This window comes from Nerophis lumbriciformis, linkage group LG01 (genome assembly GCF_033978685.3).
Source record: "Nerophis lumbriciformis linkage group LG01, RoL_Nlum_v2.1, whole genome shotgun sequence".
NCBI classification, from domain to species: Eukaryota; Metazoa; Chordata; class Actinopteri; order Syngnathiformes; family Syngnathidae; genus Nerophis; species Nerophis lumbriciformis.
In genome coordinates, this window is record NC_084548.2 from 62,174,421 (window position 1) to 62,200,000 (window position 25,580).

At 44.2% G+C, this 25,580-nt stretch overlaps 1 pseudogene; it reads right to left on the bottom strand.

Annotated features, from left to right (window-relative positions):
• Positions 1–2,981: 2,981 nt before the first annotated feature.
• LOC133614264 (trypsin-like) overlaps positions 2,982–25,580 on the bottom strand; it is a 32,486-nt pseudogene continuing 9,887 nt past the window's right edge.

The following is a 25,580-nucleotide window of genomic DNA, read 5'->3' on the forward strand; positions in this document are numbered from 1 at the left end:
CGAGAGAAAACTCGCAAAGCAAGACCACAAGTTGTGTCTTTGCACAGATAGAAAAGTACAACTTCAGCACAATTGATAATAACAATAGTAACGGCCTTTTAAGCATAAGAGTTGTGTGATAACTTATACATAATTATTCCAACAAATTTGGGCCGTTTTTCGATTTTTATTTTATACGGCAGATTTTAAAACAAACAAAAAAGGGGTTGATTGTCATTAAAATATTGCCATAAAATTGTATTTTGTGCTGTTTTGCTTTTATGGATTTTAATTTTTCCCAGATAAACGCCAAAAAAAAAAAAGTGCATAAATGCGTGGTTATCTGTTTGATGACAATTTGAACCGGAAGCAGTATTTTGGCCTTTCCTTTACGTTTAGCATGATTTTAGCATAACAATAACATCTTTATTCAGCAGGAGTCCCATATATAAATAAGTGTCATTAAATAGTTTTCCAACTTGTGTTTCAGAAATGAAAATATAAAAAATGGTCCGAAACTTGTTTTTTAGGACTCCTGCTGAACAAAAGAAGTTATCGTTGTGCTAAAAATATGCTAAACGCAAAAGAAAGGCTAAAATACTGCTTCCGGTTCAATTTGTCATTACACAGATAACCACGCATTTTTGCAATTTGTTTTTTCTCGATTTTTGTGTTTATCTGGAAAAATAAAACTCCATAAAAGGAAAACAGCACAAAATAAAATGTTATGGCAATATTTGAATGGAAATCAACCCCTTTTTGCTTGTTTTAAAATCAGCCATATATAATAACATTTTTTTTCGATTTTTGTGTTTATCTGGAAAAATAAAACTCCATAAAAGGAAAACAGTTTTTAAATAAAATTTTATGGCAGTATTTGAATGAAAATCAACCCCTTTTTGTTTGTTTTATTGTTTTATTTTTCCAGATAAACACAAAAATCGAAAAAATGTTTTATTATACATGGCCGATTTTAAATAAAAAAATTAAATTAGGGCCGTTTTTCGATTTGTATTATATAATATAATACAAATCGAAAAACGGCCCTAATTTAATTTTTTGATTTGCGTTTCACAATTGGAAATAGAATGAACGGAATGTATACGGACCCGTGTATCTTCCGTTCATTCTATTTCCAATTCTGAAATTAAAATCAAAAACCAAATTAGGGCCGTTTTTCGATTTGTATTATATATGGCAGATTTTCATTAAAATATTGCCATAAATTTGGATTTTGTGCCGTTTTCCTTTTACGGATTTTTATTTTTCCAGATAAACACAAAAATCTAATATATTGTAGCGTTTGGCTGGGGGGCCAAAGTCTAATATACTAATATACTCCACCAAGGCTGCCCTTTGTCACCGATTCTGTTCATAACTTTTATGGACAGAATTTCTAGGCGCAGTCAAGGCGTTGAGGGGATCTGGTTTGGTGGCTGCAGGATTAGGTCTCTGCTTTTTGCAGATGATGTGGTCCTGATGGCTTCATCTGGCCAGGATCTTCAGCTCTCACTGGATCGGTTCGCAGCCGAGTGTGAAGCGACTGGGATGGGAATCAGCACCTCCAAGTCCGAGTCCATGGTTCTTGCCCGGAAAAGGGTGGAGTGCCATCTCTGGGTTGGGGAGGAGATCTTGCCCCAAGTGGAGGAGTTCAAGTACCTCGGAGTCTTATTCACGAGTGAGGGAAGAGTGGATTGTGAGATCGACAGGCGGATCGGTGCGGCGTCTTCAGTAATGCGGACCCTGTATCGATCCATTGTGGTGAAGAAGGAGCTGAGCCGGAAGGCAACGTTCTTAATTTACCGGTCGATCTACATTCCTATCCTCACCTATGGTCATAAGCTTTGGGTTATGACCGAAAGGACAAGATCACGGGTACAAGTGGCCGAAATGAGTTTCCTCCACCGGGTGGCGGGGCTGTCTCTTAGAGATAGGGTGAGAAGCTCTGTCATCCAAGAGGAGCTCAAAGTAAAGCCGCTGCTCCTCCACATCGAGAGGAGCCAGATGAGGGTTCGGGCATCTTAGCTGTGTCCCAATTCAGGGTCTGCATCCTTTGAAGGGCGAATTCGAAGGCCGAAGACTGTCCCAATTCATTCAAATTCGAAGGCTACTCCAAATGCAGCTGACGAATGCGCCCTCCTTTTCTCTGTATTCGGAGGATGCACCGCGACTATCCTTCTTGGCCTCCATATCCCAAGATGCTTTGCACGCCTTTGTTCAACTTGGATCTTTTTGACGAAGGCGGCAAATACAAGCAGCGGCACCGGCAGCGGCAGCGAATACACTTTCAAATGTAAGCATCCTCCGCAGGCTAGACTGTCCCATTTAACAATGGGTGACGCATCCTTCGGAGGTGCCTCCGAAGGTCCAGCCTTCTGGGGCTGCGTAGGCCGGGTCCTCCGAAGGATGCAGACCCTGAATTGGAACACAGCTCTGGTCAGGATGCCACCCGAACGCCTCCCTAGGGAGGTGTTTCGGGCACGCCCGGCCGGTAGGAGGCCACGGGGGAAACCCAGGACCCGTTGGGAAGACTATGTCTCCCGGCTGGCCTGGGAACGCCTCGGGATCCCCCGGGAAGAACTGGACGAAGTAGCTGGGGAGAGGAAAGTCTGGGCTTCCCTGCTTAGGCAGCTGCCCCTGCGACCCGACCTCGGATAAGCGGAAGAAGATGGATGGATGGATGGTCTGTCATTATGCCATGTCCCTCTCGGTTTGTGCCACGCCCCCACACTAAATTGGCACCAAAAGTCGGAAACCGAAAGAAAAAACAAACAATTGAAGCTCAAAAATAAAATGTAATTTGAAGCTGAAAACAGAAGCTGAAATGTAAAATGTGAAAGTGAAAATAAGTCAAAATAATTATCGGAAGACAATTTACTTTTATTTTGAATAGACTGATGTATTTCTCAAATTCATGATAAAAATTGGATTTTTCAGTTTCAAAGTTTATTTATTTAGATTCATATAAATTGTTCATAAAGTATTTCTTTGCAAATGGAGATGGAAGAGTAGTTTTATTATTATTTCATACTTTCAGTATTTTATCCACAAAAATAAAAATGTGTACAAGGAAAGATAATGACCTTGATCAAATATTCTAATCTCCCACTACTTTGTGTGTCTTTAAAGGCGACTGACTGACAATCATAACATCTGATTCACGGTTGATCATTTTCCATAATCCAGTTGATCCAGGTCAGGTAGTTCCTGACTTTGGTGTAGACTCCCGGGAAGTAGGGGTTGGCACAGCTGATGCCCCACGACACGATGCCCTCCAGGTAGCCGTTGCAGATGAGCGGACCCCCTGAGTCCCCCTGTGGACAGTCCACACAACATATTAACTCATATGTGAACATATTAACTTATATATGAACATAATAACACATACACTTGAACATAATAACATATATACGGATATACTACTGTGCCGTTAGGGGTGCATGTCTGATGCAAGGGCTGTTTAACACCTTTCTTACGTCACGACTCTGGAGACCGATGAGCGTTGTCAGCAGGTTTATTGACATTCAAAAGGGTGAAACTAAAAAGACAAACAATACAGTCAATATATACATATGTTGTGCAAATGTATCATATATATGCTGTAATGCTACCTTAAAAGGCATGAGAAGGTAAACAAAGTGCATGTGTACTACGACGCCATCTTAGATGACATCGCAAATTATTGCTAATGAGTATGGCAAAGATCATACATCAAAAATCATAAATTTAGCTCGAAATATTTTAGACAAAAACCAAGTTTCAAAGTTCAACTTATGATACATACCGGCGATGCAACCTTAAACAAAAGATATATGCAGTATTTCTTCGAAAATAACCACCATAAAGTACGTGCTGGCACCGTAGATTTCTCTGCTTGGCTTATGCAACTTCCGGTCAATAAAGTTTGATTCAAAATACATACTTCTCAATGATGTAATAACTGCCATGACCACATGATGGCGACAAATACACATGTAATGTTAATTACATAACAAGCTTATTTAAGCACAACACATTTCAACAACAACAGTTTACAACTTTTAGTTGTAACAGAACACTCCCCGCTTGGCGTGGATAAACGCCACAAAAATTACTGAAATAATTAAAGGTACAATCTCTGAGATGGGTCTGGTCAGCACCTTTGTATCATCTGACCTGACTACCCTTAGCTCTACTGAACGCACTTTGCCATCTTTACTTAGGAACACCTGAGTTACACGTGCAAGAGGCCATTCATTTCGGGGAATTTGGCTGTCTTTGAGTACAACGACCGAACCTACGCTCACGTTAAGCTGGCTAGAATGCCATTTGCGACGTGGTTGGAGAGTGGGAAGGAACTCCTTCTTCCACCTGTCCCAGAAGGTGTTTGACAGGTGCTGGACTTGGCGCCACTGGTGTTTGTAGAGGTCTGACGCTGTAAAGTTGCCAACTGAAGCCTTAAGAGGGGTTACCTTTTGGGTTATAAGAGTGGCCGGGGTCAAAGTGAAAGGGTCACTTGGGTCCGATGAAACAGGGACAAGGGGTCTTGCGTTTATAATAGCCGCCACTTCCGCCATAAAGGTGACAAGAACTTCGTGAGTGAGTTTAGTGGTCTTGAGCTGGAAAAACATTGTGTCCAATATTTTCCGGGCAAGTCCAATCATTCTTTCCCATGACCCGCCAAAGTGGGAAGCGTGTGGAGGGTTAAAAGTCCATGTACATCCGTGTTCTTTAAGGTAGGTTTGTACAGCTGTGTTGTCTAAATTTGAGGGGATCTTCAGTTCTTTTACATGCACTGACAAAATTGGTACCTCTATCAGAGCGAACGCTTTTTACAGGTCCTCTTACTGCCAGAAACCGTCTGAATGCATTAACAAAGCTAGAGGTATCGAGAGACTCTATCACCTCAATGTGAACTGCTCTAATACTCAAGCACGTGAATAAGACAGCCCACCTTTTATTTTGGATGATACTCCCTCTTGTGCGCTGTGAAGACACAAACCATGGGCCAAAAAAAACCCATCTAAGCCCACATTAGTGAATGGGGGGTCCGTTGTAAGACGGTCAGGAGGGAGGTTTGACATTTTTTGTGTACCCATAGGGGCACGAAGTCTTTTGCAGGTTACACAATGATAGATGATTGTGCTCACCTTTCTCTTGCCACCTACAATCCACCATCCTGCAGAGCGAACAGCTCCTTCTGTGAAAAGGCGCCCTTGGTGTTGGGTCTGCTCGTGGTAGTGCTTAATGAGAAGAGCTGCAATATGGTGGTGGCCAGGAACTATGAGTGGGTTCTTTTCACCTTGGCTTAAGTTCGAATCACAGATGCGACCTCCTACTCTAAGAAGTCCATTTTGATCCAGGTAGGGGTCTAGGTTTTTGAGAGGACTGGTTCGGGGTAGTTTATCGTGTTTTTGCACACACTTCAATTCCTTGGCATACACATCCTGTTGTACTGCTTGAATGATTATGTTTTGGGCTTGGTTTGACTCGTCCACAGTGAGTCCTGTCTCACAGTAGTGCCAACCACGGCAGTGATTGATTTTGCTTGGCAGTGATTTGAAGTTATGTATGACGTGCAGTAGTCTCAAAACAGCACGCTTGAGAGACTTCCATGTCGAAAACTTGTTGAATCTGTCAGAGCCAAGTTGTTTGGTTGAGATTGTGGTTTTGAGTGTAGACACCTGTGGTCTGACATCAGAGTCCGTGCAAGGCTCAACAAGTTCGAAAGAGTCATTTGAGGGACTTTGATCTTGTGAAGGGAATGCTTCGAGTACCTCTTTTCTGTTAGCTGCTATTTTATGCAGTCTTAGATTTGAGTTTGCAAGTGTGTCACGGGTTCTTTGTAATAAGGACACAGCCATTTCAACAGTGGGGAGAGATTTGAGTCCGTCGTCTACGTAGAAGTCGTGTGTGACAAACTGCTTGACATCTGGATCACAATCTGGCTGGTTGTGTAGAACAGACTGATGTAAGCCGTATATGGCCACTGCTGGTGATGGGCTATTCCCAAAGACGTGGACTCTCATCCTATACTCTACAATGTCTTTGGAAATGGCATTGTCACGAAACCACAAAAAACGCAAGTAATTTCTGTCTTGTTCTCGAACATTGAAACAATAAAACATCTGTTCAATGTCAGCTGTGAAGGCAACAGCTTCTTTTCTGAAGCGTATTAGGACACCTAACAGTGAGTTGTTAAGGTCTGGGCCTGTCAACAACACATCATTTAGTGACACATTCTTGTACTTTGCGCTGCTGTCAAAGACGACCCTAATCTGTTTGGGCTTGCGAGGGTGGTAGACACCGAATAGTGGCAAATACCAACATTCCTCTTTGTCTTTCAGTGGAGGGGCAAGCTCTGCATGTTTGTTTTCAAATATTTTGTCCATAAACGTGATGAAATGTTCCTTCATTTCTTCTTTCCTTTCAAAGCTCCGAACAAGAGACATTAAGCGGTTCAGGGCATGCGGTCTGTTGTTAGGTAGTTTTTGACGTGGCGACTTGAATGGTAATGGAGCTGTCCAGCTCTTGTCTGTGTCCTTTTGCAGTCCTTCTTCCATTATTTTCAAGAAGGCTTTGTCCTGAATGGAGGGTGCGATGTAATTGTCATGTCTGGTTTGTTTGAACACATTACATCCTAAATGATCAGGTTCACAAGCGCTATCCACAAGTTGAGTGCTGAAGCTGAATGGAACTTGTATCTCACAATGTCTCTCTATTACGTTAAATACATTGGGGCATGGCTCAAACATTGTAGGACGCCCCTTCTCAGTTGTATTTGTGAACAACGTCTTCACAGCGAGAGTTTTGTGGACATCACCTAAACACACGTTTCCTACTATGACCCACCCGAGGTCCAATTTTTGAGCATAGGGTGCGTTGTTAGGGCCACTTATCTGTTTACGGACTTTGTGAACCCTAATAACATCCCGTCCGAGAAGCATGAGTATATGGGCATTAGAGTCCAGGTCAGGGATGAGGTGAGCTACTGACTTTAGGTGACTGTGTTGCATAGCTGCACTGGGTGTGGGAATTTCATCTCTATCGTTTGGGATATTTCTACATTCAATGAGGCTAGGCAATGGGATGTGGACTGAACCATCTATGGCTGCCACTACATATCCTGTAGCTCTCCTGCCCATTGCTTCTTTAGTACCAGCACATGTCCTTAGTGAGTAAGGGGAACTAGGGCCACGGTCATTGAACAATTCAAAGAACTCAGGACATACTAACGACCTGTTACTTTGTTCATCATGGATGGCATAGAGCCTTACTGCTTGTTCAGGATGGCCTGCTGGGTACACTTTAACAAGACTAATTTTAGAGCAGGATCTGCCTGCTTCGTTCATGCCACAAACCTGTGTGCACTTGGATGTGATCTCCTCCGACTTAGCGGAGTCACACTCCCCGCCATACTCTGCTGCAGGTTCCGTTTCTTTAAGCCAGGGTGCTGGTCCTGGGTGAAGAGCAGTGCAGTGTTTTTCATCAAGACACTCAGAGCACTGTATCTTGACCATACAGTTTTTTGCAATGTGTGTAGATGAAGAACAGCATTTGAAGCAAATGTGGTTCTCTTTTAAGAATGCTTTTCGATCATCGAGTGTTTTCATTCGAAATAATCTGCACTTCGAGAGGGGATGAGGTTTCATGTGAATTGGGCAAAGCTTGTCGCTGTCTACAGCTTTGTTTGCCGTTCTATGTGTATCTAAATTGTAGCGGGAGACTACATCAGTTTTGTGCACTGAAATTTCTTTTTGTTTATATGCTCTCCATGGCAGTTTGTCGAGTTTGGGTACGTCAGGGAACGATGTAAAGTTAAAGCTGGGGTCATTTCTTGCGTTAACTTCCTGCGTTACAAAGTCTACAAAAACATTGAATGGTGGGAAGGGCACACGTTGTGTGCGTTTGTATTTAGCTCCTACTGTGATCCATCTTTCTTGCAAATTGAAGGGAAGTTTCTGCACAATTGGATTTAATCCTCTTGCGGTATCCAAAAACGCAAGACCAGGAAGGTCTCCTTCAGCTTTAGCACTCTGCATTTCCATGAGCAGGTCACTAAACTTCCTGAGTTTTGTGTAGTCTTTGGATGTGATTTTTGGGAACATATCAATTCTTTTGAAGAGTGTATCCTCAATCACTTCAGCTGAGCCATAACATTGCTCAAGCCTGTCCCACATCATATTGAGACCTTTGGTTGGGTTGTTAATGTGTATGGCTCTGATTTGTTCTACATGTTCAGAGGATTCTTTGCCAAACCACTTTAACATCAAGTCCATCTCCTCACTTGTTGTTAACTCTAATCCATTTATTGAATTTTTAAAGGAACGTTTCCAAGCTCTGAAATTTTGAGGCTTGTCGTTAAATTGCAGTAGTCCTGTTGCTACTATTTCCCGGCGAGCAAAGTATCTAATGAAGTCACTCACATTAAAGTTTATAGGCTCTTGGCATGAAGGCCGGACATCATGGAAGTTGGATGCTGATACCTGATCTGACCAACTTGCACTGTAATTGTTATGGATGTGAGGAGAGGAGAAAATGACTGAGGGGTTTTGGAAGTTTTTAAGATCATTAGGAGGGCCAAAGGGAATTTGTTGAGAGTCACTTTGTTTTGTTGGCTGAAGTAATTGATTGCTAGTGAGCTTTGACTTGCTCTGAGGAGCATTTTCATATTGTGATGGCTGTGTAACAATATCTTTTCCCTCTTTTAAAAATTCTGCTTGGCTGAGGACATATTGCTTTGTACGTTCAGATGTGACAAAAGAACAAGGATTGGTGCGTGCTTCTACCTGTGTGATTACAGCTGTTTCTAATGCCTCTGCTTCAGTAATAGCAGATGCAACATCTTTTTCATGTTGAAGAAATTCAATAGATGCTTCAATTTTAGCCTTTTCTACTTTTAAGTCCATTTCTTTTGCTGCAAAACCGAGGCGGGCTTTGGCTGCCTCAGCTTTCGCTCTTGCCCTAGCTGCTGCAGAACCTGTGGAGGAGTTCGTCGAAGCCTCGGACCGAGTCTTTACGGATGACGCCTTACTGGACATGGTGGGGTGCACTAGATGATGACTGCTGAAACACTGCTGTATGCCGTTTGCGTTGTAGCGTTGTGGCGTAGTAGTGGTCAGCTTCACTCTAGCGTGTGACGACTGCGTTACCTCTGTCTGCTTGGATGTCGCCGTTTCACTGTGCCGTTAGGGGTGCATGTCTGATGCAAGGGCTGTTTAACACCTTTCTTACGTCACGACTCTGGAGACCGATGAGCGTTGTCAGCAGGTTTATTGACATTCAAAAGGGTGAAACTAAAAAGACAAACAATACAGTCAATATATACATATGTTGTGCAAATGTATCATATATATGCTGTAATGTTACCTTAAAAGGCATGAGAAGGTAAACAAAGTGAATGTGTACTACGACGCCATCTTAGATGACATCGCAAATTATTGCTAATGAGTATGGCAAAGATCATACATCAAAAATCATAAATTTAGCTCGATGCAACCTTAAACAAAAGATATATGCAGTATTTCTTCGAAAATAACCACCATAAAGTACGTGCTGGCACCGTAGATTTCTCTGCTTGGCTTATGCAACTTCCGGTCAATAAAGTTTGATTCAAAATACATACTTCTCAATGATGTAATAACTGCCATGACCACATGATGACGACAAATACACATGTAATGTTAATTACATAACAAGCTTATTTAAGCACAACACATTTCAACAACAACAGTTTACAACTTTTAGTTGTAACAGAACAACTACCATATAACTAAAAATACATTAACATATATGAACATATAAACATATTAACATTTATATGAACACATTAAAATATATATGAACATACGTTAGGTCAGAAAAAACACAGAGGCTATATCATCCCTACAAGCCTGTTTCGCAGGTTTCCCTGCTCGTCAGGAGATTTTAACATATATATGAACATATTAACATATGTGAACATAATAGCATATACAATCCCCTAATGAGCAGGGAAACCTGCAGACAAGCTTGTAGGGATGACAAAGGCTCTGTATATAATATATATATATATATATATATATATATATATATATATATATATATGCTGTTCTTGTTGAATACTTTTCTTAGGGTGTTGCCTAAGCATTTGTTGAACAGCATTAAATTGAGCTACAGCTGTATGAACAATATACGACAAATTATTTCAAATCACAACAAAGCAATTGCAAAGGAGCCGTCTGCCCCCAGACAGAGCGACTCCAAAACCAACCAAGGCTGCAACTGCCGCAAGAAACCTGATTGCCCTCTCAACGGGGGGGTGCTTACAAACATCAGTCGTTTACCATTCAAAGGTAACACGCAAGGACATTAACACATCCGACACATATGTAGGATTAACCGAGGGAGAGTTCAAAGCCAGATGGAACAATCACAAGGCTTCTTTCAGGAACCAAAGCCTGCGGAATACTACAGAACTCAGCAAGCACATTTGGAACCTCAAAGACAATAATGTTGAATATTCAATAACATGGCAAATTCTTGCATCCAGCACACCTTACAACAGTGGTAATAAAAGATGCAACCTATGCTTAAAAGAGAAACTATTTATTATATACCGCCCAGACCTGTCATCCCTCAACAAGCGCAGCGAAATTGTATCAGCATGCCGTCACAGACGGAAACACCTCCTAGGTAACTCTCAGTGCATCGCGGATTAAAAATGTGTAAATGTTTCCTTCTCATATTATTTCATGAATGTAATATACTAGTGGTGTCCAAAGTGCGGCACAGGGGCCTTTTGGGGCCCGTAGAGAATGTTTCAACAGGCCACAGCAAATCGTTAGCATGCTAAATTGTTTTTGCAGGTTTACACTTCAGTGTCAAATATTTTGTTACTTGACGAATGGGACCTGTTGGCATGCTAACTTTTTTATTTTTAAAGATAATTTTGTAGATATACACCATATTTTTGATACTTGATGCCTGCTAACGTTAGCATGCTAGCATTTTAAACAAGTGTTTCAGTATATATATATATATATATATATATATATATACAGTATATATATATATATACAGTATATGTATATATATATATATATATATACATATATATATACATATACAGTACATGTATATATATATATGTACAGTATATATGTATATTTATGTATGTATGTATGTAAGTACAGTATGTATGTGTTTGTAGGTATTTTTTTTATTTACCTGGCAGGAATCTTTGCCGCCCAGGTGAGATCCGGCACAGAGCATGTTGGAGGTGATCCTGCCCCAGTAGTAGTAGGAGCAGGTGGGCATCACCTGCACGTCCACGGCGCGCAGCACGGGAGAGAGGACCAAGCTGTACGCTGACGTCACGCCTCAGCCGCTCACCGTGCACACGTCGTCGCGGGCCTCCGGCGCGTTTACGTCTGGCAACCTGGCCGCTTGGACGTTGGCGTTGAGCTGTGCCGCTTCGCTGAGCTAGAACATTCCGTACTGCAGGTCAGACGCATGTGGACGGTACAGTACCATAATATATATATATTCTGTACTATACTGTACTATAATTAATATATGTACACTACTATACAGTACAGTACTATAGTTAATATATCTACACTACTATACAGTACAATACTATAATTTATAAATATATACACTGCTATACAGTACAGTACTATAATATGTGTACACTACTATACAGTACTGCACTATAACATATGTACACTACCATACAGTACAGTACTATAATTAATATATGTACACTACTATACGGTACAGTACTATAATTAATGTATATATATACACTACTATACAGTACAATACTATATGTGTACACTACTATACAGTACAATACTATATGTGTATACTACTATACAGTACTGTACTATAATATATGTACACTACTATTCAGGACAGTACTATAATTGTACACTATTATACAGTATAATACTATAATATGTGTACACTACTATACAGTACTGTTCTATGATATATGTACACTACTATACAGTACAGTACTATAATATGTGTACACTACTATACATTACAGTATTACAATATGTGTACACTACTATACAGTACAATAATATAATATATGTACACTACTATACAGTACAGTTCTATAATATATGTGCATTACTATACAGTACAATACTATATGTGTACACTACTATACAGTACAGTACTACAATATATGTACACTACTATACAGTACAGTACTATAATATCTGTACACTACCATACAGTACTGTACTATAATATATGTACACTACTATACAGTACAATACTATAATATGTGTACACTACTATACAGTACAGTTTTATAATATATGTAAACTACTATACAGTACAGTACTATAATACATGAACACTACTATAAAGTACAATACTATAATATGTGTACACTACTATACAGTACAGTTTTATAATATATGTAAACTACTATACAGTACAGTACTATAATACATGAACACTACTATACAGTACATTACTATAATATGTGTACACTACTATACAGTACTGTACTGTAATATACAGTATTTACACTGCTATACAGTACAATACTATAATATGTGTACACTACTATACAGTACAGTTTTATAACATATATACACTACTATACAGTACAGTACTATAATTTATATATGTACACTATTATACAGTACAATGCTATAATATGTGTACACTACTTTACAGTACTGTACTATAATATATGTATATTACTATACAGTGCAATACTATAATATATGTACACTACTATACAGTACAGTACTATAATACATGTACACTACTATACAGTACAATACTATAATATGTGTACTATAATATAGCTACATTACTATACAGTACAGTACTACAATATGTGTACACTACTATACGGTACAATTGTTCTGAAGGTTTTCATATTTGTGTAAATTGTCCCTTTTAGTTCTACAGATAGATGATTTCTGTTAAGGGACTAATTATTATTATTATTATTTATTTCCATTTCATATGTGTCGTTTGGGGAGGTGAAATGTTTTTCTCTAAGTTGTTTAACCGTTGCTATGGTTACGGTTGCGATGGTTACGGGCAGTTCCCTTTTCCGCCGGCAGGTAAAAAAAAAAGTGTTAAAAGAACTCCAGCATTGACAAGCAACGGAGCGTCGGTAGTACTACACGGGAGATAGAGTTCACCACAGTTGCAGATCGAATGAGTAACTACTCTAAACTTCTTATCCCAGTGTGTCATAAATGACAGTTAAGTGCACTAGTTTAAGTTTAAGCCAGTGGAGGTGAAGCGTATGCTAACCGCAGCTCGTACGTGTGTTTGTTTGCTGCAAAGTGACTTCACTAACTCCAGGTTTAGTCACGTTTGGATTAAGTTTATTGAAGAGACACTAGTCTCCCTTGTGACTATTTACTGTTTAGAGAGCGAGTGTGGGAACCTTATAGAGAGTTTAGTTGTGTGGTATCGTGGCTACATTGCTGCGAGGGACGTGGACAAGCGCGAGATTGGGGTGTTAATTGCACGCGCTCACGGACCAGTCTCTTCTCTTCTCTTCTCTTCTCTTCTCTTCTCTTCTCTTCTCTTCTCTACAACGAGTGGCCCCCCCTCTCCAACGCCCCCTTGGTATCCAGCAGTTGCAACTCACCCCACCCCACCCCTACTTGCAGGACCACAACAGAATATCTTCTGGCCCAGCCAAGGGGCCCAGGTTGGACTGTGTGTGTGTGTTGTGTATAAGGCTGCAGCTAACGATTATTTTTCTATCGATTAATCTATAGATTATTTTTTCGATTAATCTATAGATTATTTTTTCGATAATTTTTCCTTTTACCGATTTTTTTATTTTATTTAAAATGAAGATGAAAAAATAAATGTAGGCCAGTTTTTTCAAAAGGCATGGCTTTTATTTACAAAAAAAAAAAAAAAAAGTATGGCCACTCAGTCAACATTGACAACAACATGACAAAATATTCTGTAACAATGTAAACATTTGTGCCAATCTAAATATTCTGGGGCACTGTAAACATTAAGTATTGCTTTTAAAATGTGCAAAATAAACATCCAGTCCAACACAGTACACAACAGTGACGTGCAGTCACTAGAGGCAGGTGAGGCGGGGCCTCACCTGCCATCATGGAAAGAAAAAAAAAGTAAAAAGAAAAATATATATATTAAATTGTTAAATGTATCCAGTGATTATACTATAAAGTTATTTTCCATTTAACTTCACCAGTTTTAGATTATTTTTATTCAAAATCGCTGAATTTTCACATTTGCCGTTCAAATACTGAGAAGAGACGGTGCGGTGAACAGCAGCCAGTTGAGGCACGTCACTCAGTGCCTCAACATGGATTGCGGACTCGGCTAACTGCTGGCCTGCTGTGCAGTGAGACCGTATTGCTATATGAATTATATTATACATTTCCATAGTTTAGTTAGCTGAGGTATATAATGTACAGTGTATTTTGTCAACAACTGTATGTGTGTAACGTATTTCTTGTGCTGAGCGATCATAAAACGGCTGCAAAAGACGCACTGGCTGAGGCTCGCCTCCTGCACCCCCGCCGTAGAATGCACGGCAACCCCTGACGGGAGTGTTATATCAACTAAAGCCCACACTTAAACTTTCCACGTGCAAGATTGAATCTATTTAAAAAAGTTATTTCATAAGAAGCCAAAAAGTGCAAAAACAATAATGTTCGTGTTGGAGGAGTTGTGAATGACTGCAGGGCCACAACATTAGGTACACCTGCAGACTGCAGGTGTACCTAATTCACAACTCCTCCAACACATTTAACCCATCCCCTTGTTCACCCCCTGGGAGGTGAGGGGAGCAGTGGGCAGCAGCGGCGCCGCGCCCGGGAATCATTTTTGGTGATTTAACCCCCAATTCCAACCCTTGATGCTGAGTGCCAAGCAGGGAAGAATGCTGGTATGAGCTTTTAAACATAACCCGTTAACTGCTGCCAATCAAATGGTGAATAAGATGCTCTTTAGGGTTCATATGTTTGTAAATCTGACTGTGATGAAGTCAGTGCCTCACCAGCCATCAACCTCACCACGTCACTGGTACACAATAACCAATTCTACTCATTCCAGTGAGTGACTAACAGTTGTAATGAAGAAAGGTTAGCATGTCTACATGCTCTGGGGTGAGGCTGGTTCTTTTCTTGTTTACAATATTCCCCAGCAGTTGAAAATAGGCGCTCAGAAGGGGTCGATGTGGCTGGAACTGAGAGGCAAGACCGAGCCAGCATTGCCAGATTTGGTAACCTTGCCTGATGTTCTTTCCACCATTTTAATGGGTTTTCATCCTTGGAAATGGGGGATTCTCCAAAATAAGACACTAACTCGTTTCTGACCATTTCAGCATCATTACTGTCATTGTTGTCTACCTCATTGTTGCTGAGTTCATCTGAATCTGAGCCAAGAAGTGTGTCTAGTAAAGATACAGGCCACCTGTCAGCATCTGGTCTTTCACTTGCATTGCTGTGCCCTGTTGAGCGTTTGTCTCCTTTTCCCTTCTTCTCTCCTCCAGAACTATTGCATGTAGCTTGTATTAAACTTTTAAACACTCATCTGCAGTCAGGAATTTCAGCTTCCTGAATCGTGGGTCAAGTGCAGCTGCTAATATGCACACATTTGGTCCATCATCTTTGAATGTGGTCTCGGCTTCCCACCTGGATGTTATCTCACGTGCAGCAGTGACCTGGAAACACTTGATTGATGCATTTTCAAAAGCAGTTTGTGTAGCCTTCCGAAGCCCTTTCACCAGCAGAGGGACAGCGGAAACTGTTACATAAGATTCTCCACTCAGATACACAGTTGCACATTCAAAAGGTTTCAGAACTTGTTCAAGTTCTTCAAGCAAGCTCCACTGGTCAGCCTTAAGATCCAGAACATGCTTCCCTCTTTGAGTGACCTCCGGATCTGACAGAGTTGCTGTTATTGGCCACCTCTGCTCAAGCAGGCGACTAATCATGTAAAAGGAACTGTTCCATCTCACAGACACATCCTGTATGAAGCTGTCGTCTGGAGAACCCATTTGTTTTTGCTTAACCTTTAGTTTTGTACTGGCCAGCTCACTTTTTCTGAAGTGCTCGACCAAACTTCTTGCTGCTCCTAAAGCTCTGCTGATGTGGTTGTCCTCTAGAGCATGGTTAACTACAAGCTGTAGAGTATGGCCAGCACATCTGAGGGATGAAACACCATGTCTTTCCTCAAGAACTCTTAAAGCTGCAACAACATTTGCAGCATTGTCATGTACAATGACTTGTACTTGTTTTATGTTTATTTCAAACTTATTGACAACATCCTCAATCCAAGAGGCAATGTTTTCTGCAGTGTGCTTTTCTTTGAGGGGCATTGTTGTCAAGTTAATTGAGGTAAGCTCCCACTCATCATTAACAAAGTGAATGGTGACACCAATGTAAGCTTCAGTGGCCCTACTTGTCCATGCATCAGTTGTGAGTGTCAGTTTTCCTTTCACATTTTTCAGGATTGCTTTGACTTCATTCATTTTCTTTGTGTATTTTTGCTCCATAAGCTTAGTGAAGTGGGTTCTTGATGGTAATGTGTAGCCAGAGTGAAACCGTTTGATCATTTTTTGAAACCCTTCCCCTTCTACCATATTTAATGGCCTCATGTCTATGACCATCATTTCCAGGACACCATCAGTCAGGTCAGCGGCCACTTGGGGTGTGCATTCAGTCCCATGCCTCTTTGGGAAAAAATCCTGGACACTGCTTTGTTGTTTGCTGCAACATAAGAGACAACATTTAATTTTCATTTTAAATATACCCAAATACAGCTTACTTTAATACAAAAGGTTAATTAAACTACACACATTATCTTGTTAAATTGGTTTAATAACACAACAATGATAGTATGATTAAAGTGAAAGGTAATTGTTCGTTTGTACATAGTATATGTAACTGTTAATGTTGTAAAAGGTATTTGCACAACTAATTAACGTTAGCGTTAAAGAGGAGCGCGTCTTTGTAAACACTGAACAGGCACGCCAAACGCGCCTCTCAGAGCGAAACGGTGCTTTAGTTTATGAATTTACAACGCAGATACAAATGACACATTCATGTTTTTGTGTAATGATGACAATGTATACTCACGCGGACGATTGACTAGTTGATGGTGATGGCAAGAACGCTGTCGGGTGTTTTCTTTTCAAATGTTCGTTGATAGCCGTTGTGCTGCTATGATAGGCCATTTCCGCTCGACACAGTGTGCATACAACAACATTATTAGGCCGTGTATTGAAATACTCCCACACTTTTGACGACTTTTGGCGTGCTTTTTTTCCCCTCGCTCGCACCGCTCGCATCGTCTGCTTTGCGCTCCGCCATGACGGTAGTGTGACGTAAATATGCGACGCGTCGACGCACAAAAATGGTGTCGACGTATTTACGTAACCGATGACGTCGACTACGTCGACGCGTCGTTTCAGCCTTAGTTGTAAAATTGGTTTAGTGCGGGAGGTTCTATTGCGGAGGTAGCGTGTGAGTGGGAGTGAGTGTATGAGTGTAATTAACGTGTGTTTATTATTGTCTGGTTATTGTATGTTATATGGTATATAGTAAATTGTTCAACTATATAAGTTGTCTCCTCTCACTCTCTCCTCGACTAGATTTGTTTGGGTAAATAGTGAATAAGTATAGCATCCCCCCAAGGTAACATACAGTACTTTACAGGCTCCCGTACATTTTGGTCCTTCGAGCCGGATCCTAATCAGTTAGGATGTCCAAAGAGAGTGAGAGAACCTAAAGCCCCTCCCCAGAACCAGAACCACCAGCACGCTCTGTTAGAGAGCGCAGGTTACCCACTAGACTACAGGACTATCACTTGACTACCCTGGATGAGACTGACAGCCCCAGTAGTTTCGAGAGTAAAGCACCCCAAGTGGCGGAGGGCAATATTGCAACACCCGAGTTAGATTTGACTATGCAACCCAGTATTCACCCCTTCTCCTCGCTACCAAGGGATAAAGAGAGACAGGAAAAGGCGGGCCCGCTGCTTGCATCAGTCATCCCCCCGCCGATAGAAATCGCCAGCCAAGGTGCAGCGAAGGAGGAGGAACGGCACGAAGAGGATCCACCAGGAGGTGGCAACGTACAGAATGGTGAGGAAATAATTCCCCCTGATGCCGCCACCCCACTAGACAGAACCGACCCCCGAACCTTCCATCCGGGTGAGTTCTTCAAGAACTCTGATCCTCAAGCCAGGCCCCCCAACGTAAAGTCTCGCCTATCTTCTGGCCGGCACAGCAGCGTCCATAGCAGCCGTACGGGTAGTCACCGTAGCAGTGACCGTAGCAGCCACTCAGGACGATCGAGCATTGAGAGTCTACTCTCTGAGAAGTTAATCCAGCAGTTGATTAACAACCAGGAGAACCAGTGCCAGGACGCCCTCGCCAGAGAGAAACGCCTAGAGCTACCAGAGCAGAAGCTGCGCGAAGAAGCCCGTGCTAGAGAGGAGTGTCTGCATGAAGAGGCCCGCGCTGACAAGGAGCGCCTGGAGCGGCAAACCCATGCAACTGCGGAGGCACTAGAGAAGGCGGCCGTCCAGAGCCTGGAGCTCGCTAAGCTCGCTCTCTCCCGCCAACCAGAGCCCTCCCCCCCAGGCCGGATATCGAGAGCGCCCTCAAGGCCTGGCTCGCCAGAGGAAAGGAAGAGGAGCATCGAGAGGTCTCGCGCCCTGGACCCAGAAACCCAGAGCGCACACGAGGAGGAAATGGAGCCTGACGAACGCTTGGACTCCCTTCTGGATCGTAGGGTGCAGTATCCACACGCCCCTCCTCACCATCTCAATCAGCCCGCCGTAATGCAGGATCATATGACCCGCTTCCTCTTCACCCGCCTGGCTCCATAGTTCCCTTCTTTACTCAAGACAGCATGGAGAACTACAGGGAGATGCGGCTGAGCCTGGAGTACCTGCTAGGAGAACCGCAGGCGTACCACAGTGAGCAACAAAAGTGGCTCACGCTCCATCTCCATTGCAAGCTACCGATAGCTAAGAGACTTTGCTTCTCCCACGCCAAGTCCCTCACTCCCTACACCGACAGCATCAGCGAGCTAAATCGCCGCTGGGATGTCCATGGGACCACATCCTCGACGAGGTTGAAGCCCTCGGGGAGTTACCCGAGATCAGAACCGACGTAGCCCTGGATGACTACGCCCTCCGCATCCGCTCTCTGGTCATGATGCTGAAGCTGCAGGGACCGACTGGAGCCAGGGAACTGAACACAGGCTCCACGGTGGAGCGCTTCATAAGGAAGCTGCCCAGACACAGAGAGGAAAGGTTCCGGCGGCGCCACAACCAGCTCAATCCCGACCAGCCAGCAGCCAGCTTAGAGGAGCTATCTGACTTTCTCAGAAGTAAGATGAAGCATATCCGTCTCCCTACGAAAGCTGAGCCAAAGTACGGCGGACATGAACGGTCTGATCGAGCAACCAAGAGGAAGGAAGGGTCAGTCTGGGTGATGACGACGATCCCAGGGGCTGACACTATGGAGAATAGGGACACCCCCCACGGTGAGAGGGGCGGCCCTAAGCAGGGTGATAAGAAGTCTCAACCGCCTTGCCCGTGTTGCACGGGGCCTCACTGGCTTGAACACTGTCCAGAGTTTGGGAAGAAGAACACCGAAGAGAGGAAACAGTGGATCAAGGACAACAAGCGGTGTTGGAGGTGCGCCCGTGAGCACATGGCCAAGCAATGCACCCTGAAGAGCCCTTGTCGTGTTAAAGACTGCGGCAGGATACACCTCACGGTCCTCCACGACCTCAACACCAGAAGCGACCAGCCGGAGACCGGAGAGTCCCCCCGGGACCCATCCAGTGAGATCCAGGAGGGTCTTACCTATTACGTAGGCCCAGTCCGTGGTAAAAACCCCAGAGTTTTACTCAAGATGGTGCCGGTCATCCTACGCCAAGACGGGAGGGAGATGTCGACCTATGCAATCATTGATGACGGTGCAGAGTACACTATCTTGATGAAAGAAGCAGCCACCGCCCTCGGGCTCAAGGATCATCCTCATCAGATGAATATCCTCACCATTCGACCCAAACCCACCCCGATCGCGGGTGAGATAGTGTCCCTGGAGATCATGGCAAAGGGGCGACCAGGAGAAGTGCACCCCCTGCGCGATGTGTTCACCGCGGCTGACGTGAGCCTTTCGACCTATGGCTACCCAATGAAGGCGCTCAAGGCAAAGCACCCCCATCTGTTAGAGTTGAGTCTTGATCAAGAAGAGGAAGTGGTACCGACCATCCTACCCGAGTCCGATCAAGCAAGGCTGACCCTCCCAAGGCGCATACTCCCAGGCCCACGTGGCTGCCCCGTCACCCTGGACACTCCACTTGGTTGGACTCTACAAGGCCCTATCAATCTAAAGAGTGCTAATCCGAGCCAGACCCGAATGCACTTCCTCGGGGCCGAGCACGACGATGGGGTCCTCCTAGACAATGTCCGTAAATTATGACAACTGGATGTTACTCCTTTCAAGAATGAAAAGGATCATATGCGCTCCAAGGAAGATCAGATAGCCATGGCCTTTCTAAAGGAGAAGACCCGACGTGTGGAAACGAACGGCATCCTCCGGTATGCCACACCGCTACTGCGCAAAGAACCTATGCCAACCTTCCGCGTCTCTCATAAGGTAGCCATGCCCTGTCTGCAGAGCACAGAGAAAAGGTTGAGTAAGGATCCGGAGACGGCAGCTGCTTACTCCGAAGAGATGAGGAAGCTGTTTGAGTCAGGGCTGGTCAAGAAGCTAAGACCCGAGGAGGAGGAAGCTAGTACCGAGTCCTGGTACCTCCCACATCACAACGTGAAACACAATGGCAAGAATCGGGTTGTGTTCAATTGTAGCTTTCAAGTCCGCGAACAGAACCTGAACAAGCACCTTCTTCCTGGTCCGACTCTGACCCCCTCCCTACTCGGAGTCATGGTGCGCTTCCGCCGGCGGAAGATCGCAATCAGTGGTGACATAAGAAGAATGTTTCATCAGGTCCTGCTGCTAGGTGAGGACAAGCCACTTATGAGGTTTGTGTGGCGAGAAAACCCAGACGATCCCCCCTCTACTTACCAGTGGGAAGTGCTTCCCTTTGGGACCACCTGCAGCCCGTGCTGTGCGACATACGCCCTGCAGGCCCATGTGGCAGAAGGAGCAGTACCCGAGGGGGTAGCTGACGTCGTCCTTCACAGTTTTTACGTAGATAACTGCCTCCACAGCACTGAGACCCTGGAGGAGGCACGTCGTCTGGTCCACAACCTGCGCACCCACCTGACTACCGCTGGCTTCGACGACCGCCAGTGGGCGAGCAATGACCCCAACGTTTTAAAGGACCTCCCAGCTGAGGCAAAGTCAGACAGCAGTGAGACCTGGGTCACTCAGTCAAGCGACGACGCGCATGAGATGACGCTGGGCCTCCTCTGGAGCTTCAAATCGGACAAGCTGTGTTACCGGTACAAAGAGATTGAGCCCCGTCGCTACGTCACTGTGCGGGCGATCTACCGGACCCTAGCGAGTCAGTACGACCCTCTCGGGTACATCAATCCATTCACCACCCGAACCAAGGTGTTGGTGAGGGAATTGTGGACTGAGAAGAGGGGATGGGACGACCTCCTCCCAGAGTCACTTGGAGCTAGGTGGTCCGAGTGGGAAGAGGAGCTTCCCACCTTACAAAAGATCGAGCTTCACAGAAGCTACTTTCCCAGTGGGCCCGTCCTCCAAACCTGGAGCCGACAGAAGTGGAGGTGGAACTTCGAAAGTCCATCTTCTGTCACCTCACGGGCCTGCAAGAGCAAGCAGTTCCTGATGGGCCAAACATTGATGACTGTAAAACAATTGAGGAGCTCCAAGAGTGGATCTTTCGCCATCAGAACTCTAACATGAAAGACGAGACCCCCCTTACTGCCGATGACTACGCCGCTGCAGAAGTCATGGTGCTGCAGAGGGTGCAGCGGGAGGTATTCCCCCAAGAGATGGTGTGCATGGAGCGGAAGGTAGAGCTACCTCATGACAGTCGGCTGAGACAGCTGGCCCCCGAGTTGGATGAGAAGAGCATTCTACGTGTCGAAGGTCGTCTGCGAAGGGCTCAGGGTCTAACTGAGGATACCAAGCACCCCATCTTGCTGCCACAGAAGCACCCAGTGACCGATCTGGTGATCCGTCAACATGATGCCAAAATGCTTCACCCTGGGTCGGAGAGGCTCTTTGCTGAGCTTAGGAGGAGATATTGGATACTCCGCGGCTGGGAGGCTGTGCGTCGCTACCAGGGCAGGTGCCTAGAGTGCCGCAAGTTAAGAGCCAGGCCGGCCATACCGATGATGTCCGACCTACCTGCGGGCCGTCTCCAGCTCAACAAGGTGCCCTTCCATCACACGGGCATGGATTGCTTCGGGCCCTTCTCTGTCCGGGCCGAAGTCAGACGTGCAACAGCAAAGTGATGGGGAATCGTCTTTAAATGCCTCACCTCGAATGCCATTTATCTGGAGGTGTTGGCTTATCTGTCAGCAGCCAGCTTCCTTATGGCCTTCCATCGCTTCACTGGAAGGAGAGGGCGTCCCCGTGTCCCCCTGTCTGACAACGGGACCAACTTCCATGGTGGGGAAGCTGAGCTGAAGAAGAATTACAGGGACATGACAGAGGAGCTTAAGAAGCAACTAGGCCCCCTTCAAGTCGACTTCCAGTACAACCCACCTAGCGCCCCTCACTTCGGTGGAGTCTGGGAGAGGGTGGTCAGGTCGGTAAAGGCGGCTCTCAACTTTGCCCTTGGAACACAGGTTCCCAAAGCTGAAGTCTTCGCCACTGTGTTAGTCGAAGTGGAAGCGATCCTGAATTCCAAACCATTGGGATATGCAAGTAGCGACCTGGCTGACCTCGATCCCATCACGCCCAACTCTCTCCTCATGGGGCGGCCAGACACGGCTCTTCCACTCGCTGCCAATGCTTCAACGGATGATGTCAGTGATCATACCTGGAAGTACAGTCAGGCCATAGCTGACCAGTTTTGGAGGAGGTACACCTCCGAGTATCTCCCCAGCATGCAAGGCCGTCGCAAGTGGCATAGAGAGCGCAGTAACTTGGAGGTGGGCACTCCAGTCATGATAGTGGATCCAGCGCTACCCAGAGCACATTGGCTCCTGGGCCGAGTGAAGACAGTCACTAAGGGGAATGATTGAAGAGTTCGCTCAGCGATAATGGACACTGGCCAGAGAACCTACCATCGACCAGTGGCTCGCCTTATCGAGGTCCCCTCATACTCTGACCCGACTCCCCCTAAACCCCCCTGATCTGCTTGTATATCAAACCTTCATTAGTATAACTGATTTCCTTCACATAAATCAGGGGGCGGCTGTTCTGAAGGTTTTCATATTTGTGTAAATTGTCCCTTTTAGTTCTACAGATAGATTATTTCTGTTAAGGGACTAATTAATATCCATCCATCCAATTATTATTATTATTATTTATTTCCATTTCATATGTGTCGTTTGGGGAGGTGAAATGTTTTTCTCTAAGTTGTTTGACCTTTGCTATGGTTACGGTTGCGATGGTTACGGGCAATTCCGTTTCCGCCGGCAGGTAAAAAAAAGTATTAAAAGAGCTCCAGCATTGACAAGCAACGGAGCGTCGGTAGTACTACACGGGAGATAGAGTTCACCACAGTTGCAGATCGAATGAGTAACTACTCTAAACTTCTTATCCCAGTGTGTCATAAATGACAGTTAAGTCCACTAGTTAAAGTTTAAGCCAGTGGAGGTGAAGCGTATGCTAACCGCTAGTCAGCTAACCGCAGCTCGTACGTGTGTTTGTTTGCTGCAAAGTGACTTCATTAACTCCAGGTTTAGTCACGTTTGGATTAAGTTTATTGAAGAGACACTAGTCTCCCCTGTGACTATTTACTGTTTAGAGAGCGAGTGTGGGAACCTTATAGAGAGTTTAGTTGTGTGGTATCGTCATACTTGCCAACCCTCCCGGATTTTCCGGGAGACTCCCGAAATTCAGCGCCTCTCCCGAAAACCTCCCGGGACAAATTTTCTCCCGAAAATCTCCCGAAATTCAGGCGGAGCTGGAGGCCACGCCCCCTCCAGCTCCATGCGGACCTGAGTGACGTGTTGACAGCCTGTTCACAACATTGCCGTAAACAGCAATGTTGTGACACTTTTAAACAGGACAATACTGCCATCTACTGTACATGCACATGTGACCCACCCATAATGTGTCACATTTTTGTGTTGATTTATTTATTTTATTTTGTGGTTTGAATTCTTTTTTGGAGCTGTCAGTCCACATTTATCAGTATTCACATTGGTCAGTAGGGGGCAGTAGGGCGTTTCTTCCCAATTGAATGCTATCACCTGCAGACCGGAAGTGTCTTGTCATTCTGATGAGCGCGACCTGTCTGTGAACAATTGAAACGTCCTGTGTGCTTTTTCCTCCTGTATAACAGGTTAGTTTTGGTGAATCAACTCACTGAATAATATCCATGTGATCTTTATAAGTTTAAGTACACATTCTGATGGTGGAGCCTAACTCTAAAGTGTTTGTGAGTTGTAGTTTGTATTTGTGAATGAATCCAGTGCACAGCTGCAGTAATCAATACAAAAAGGCGACGTGAGTGCGCAATGTTTGTATAGGAACTTCTGATCCTAATTCAGACTCCCAAATTAGAGCTCCCGTTTTCTTATTGATTTTATAATGTACAGTATATTTGTATAATGTGTGTGTTCTGAAATAGTGACAGAGAATAGAACAAGGATGGCCAATTCAACCCTTAACTCAACAATGAGTAGATGAGTGTTATGTGTGTGTATATGTGTAAATAAATGAACACTGAAATTCAAGTATTTATTTTATTTATTTATATATATATATATATATATATATATATATATATATATATATATAGCTAGAATTCACTGAAAGTCAAGTATTTCTTATATATATATATATCTTAACCACGCCCCCAACCACACCGCCCGCCCCACCCCCGACCACGCCCCCCACCCCCCACCTCCCGAAATCGGAGGTCTCAAGGTTGGCAAGTATGGGTATCGTGGCTACATTGCTGCGAGGGACGTGGACAAGCGTGAGGTTGGAGTGTTAATTGCACGCGCTCACGGACCAGTCGACATAGAGAGGGGACCCAGAACGAGGCTGGTTCTCCTCTCGCTCCAGACTGGACTCGTGAGGCGAGCTAAGAGGACGCACGGCCTCCCCCCCTTCTCTTCTCTTCTCTACAACGGGAGGTGTCCCCACTCTCCAACGCCCCCTTGGTATCCAGCAGTTGCAACTCACCCCACCCCACCCCTACGTGCACCAACGATACAGCAGGACCACAACAGACTATCTTCTGGCCCAGCCAAGGGGCCCAGGTTGGACTGTGTGTGTGTGTGTGTGTGTGTGTTGTGTAATTGGTTTAGTGCGGGAGGTTCTATTGGGGAGGTAGCGTGTGAGTGTATGAGTGTAATTAACATGTGTTTATTATTGTCTGGTTATTGTATGTTATATGGTATATAGTAAATTGTTCAACTATATAAGTTGTCTCCTCTCACTCTCTCCTCGACTAAATTTATTGGGTAAATAGTGAATAAGTATAGCATCCCCCCAAGGTAACATACAGTCCTTTACAGGC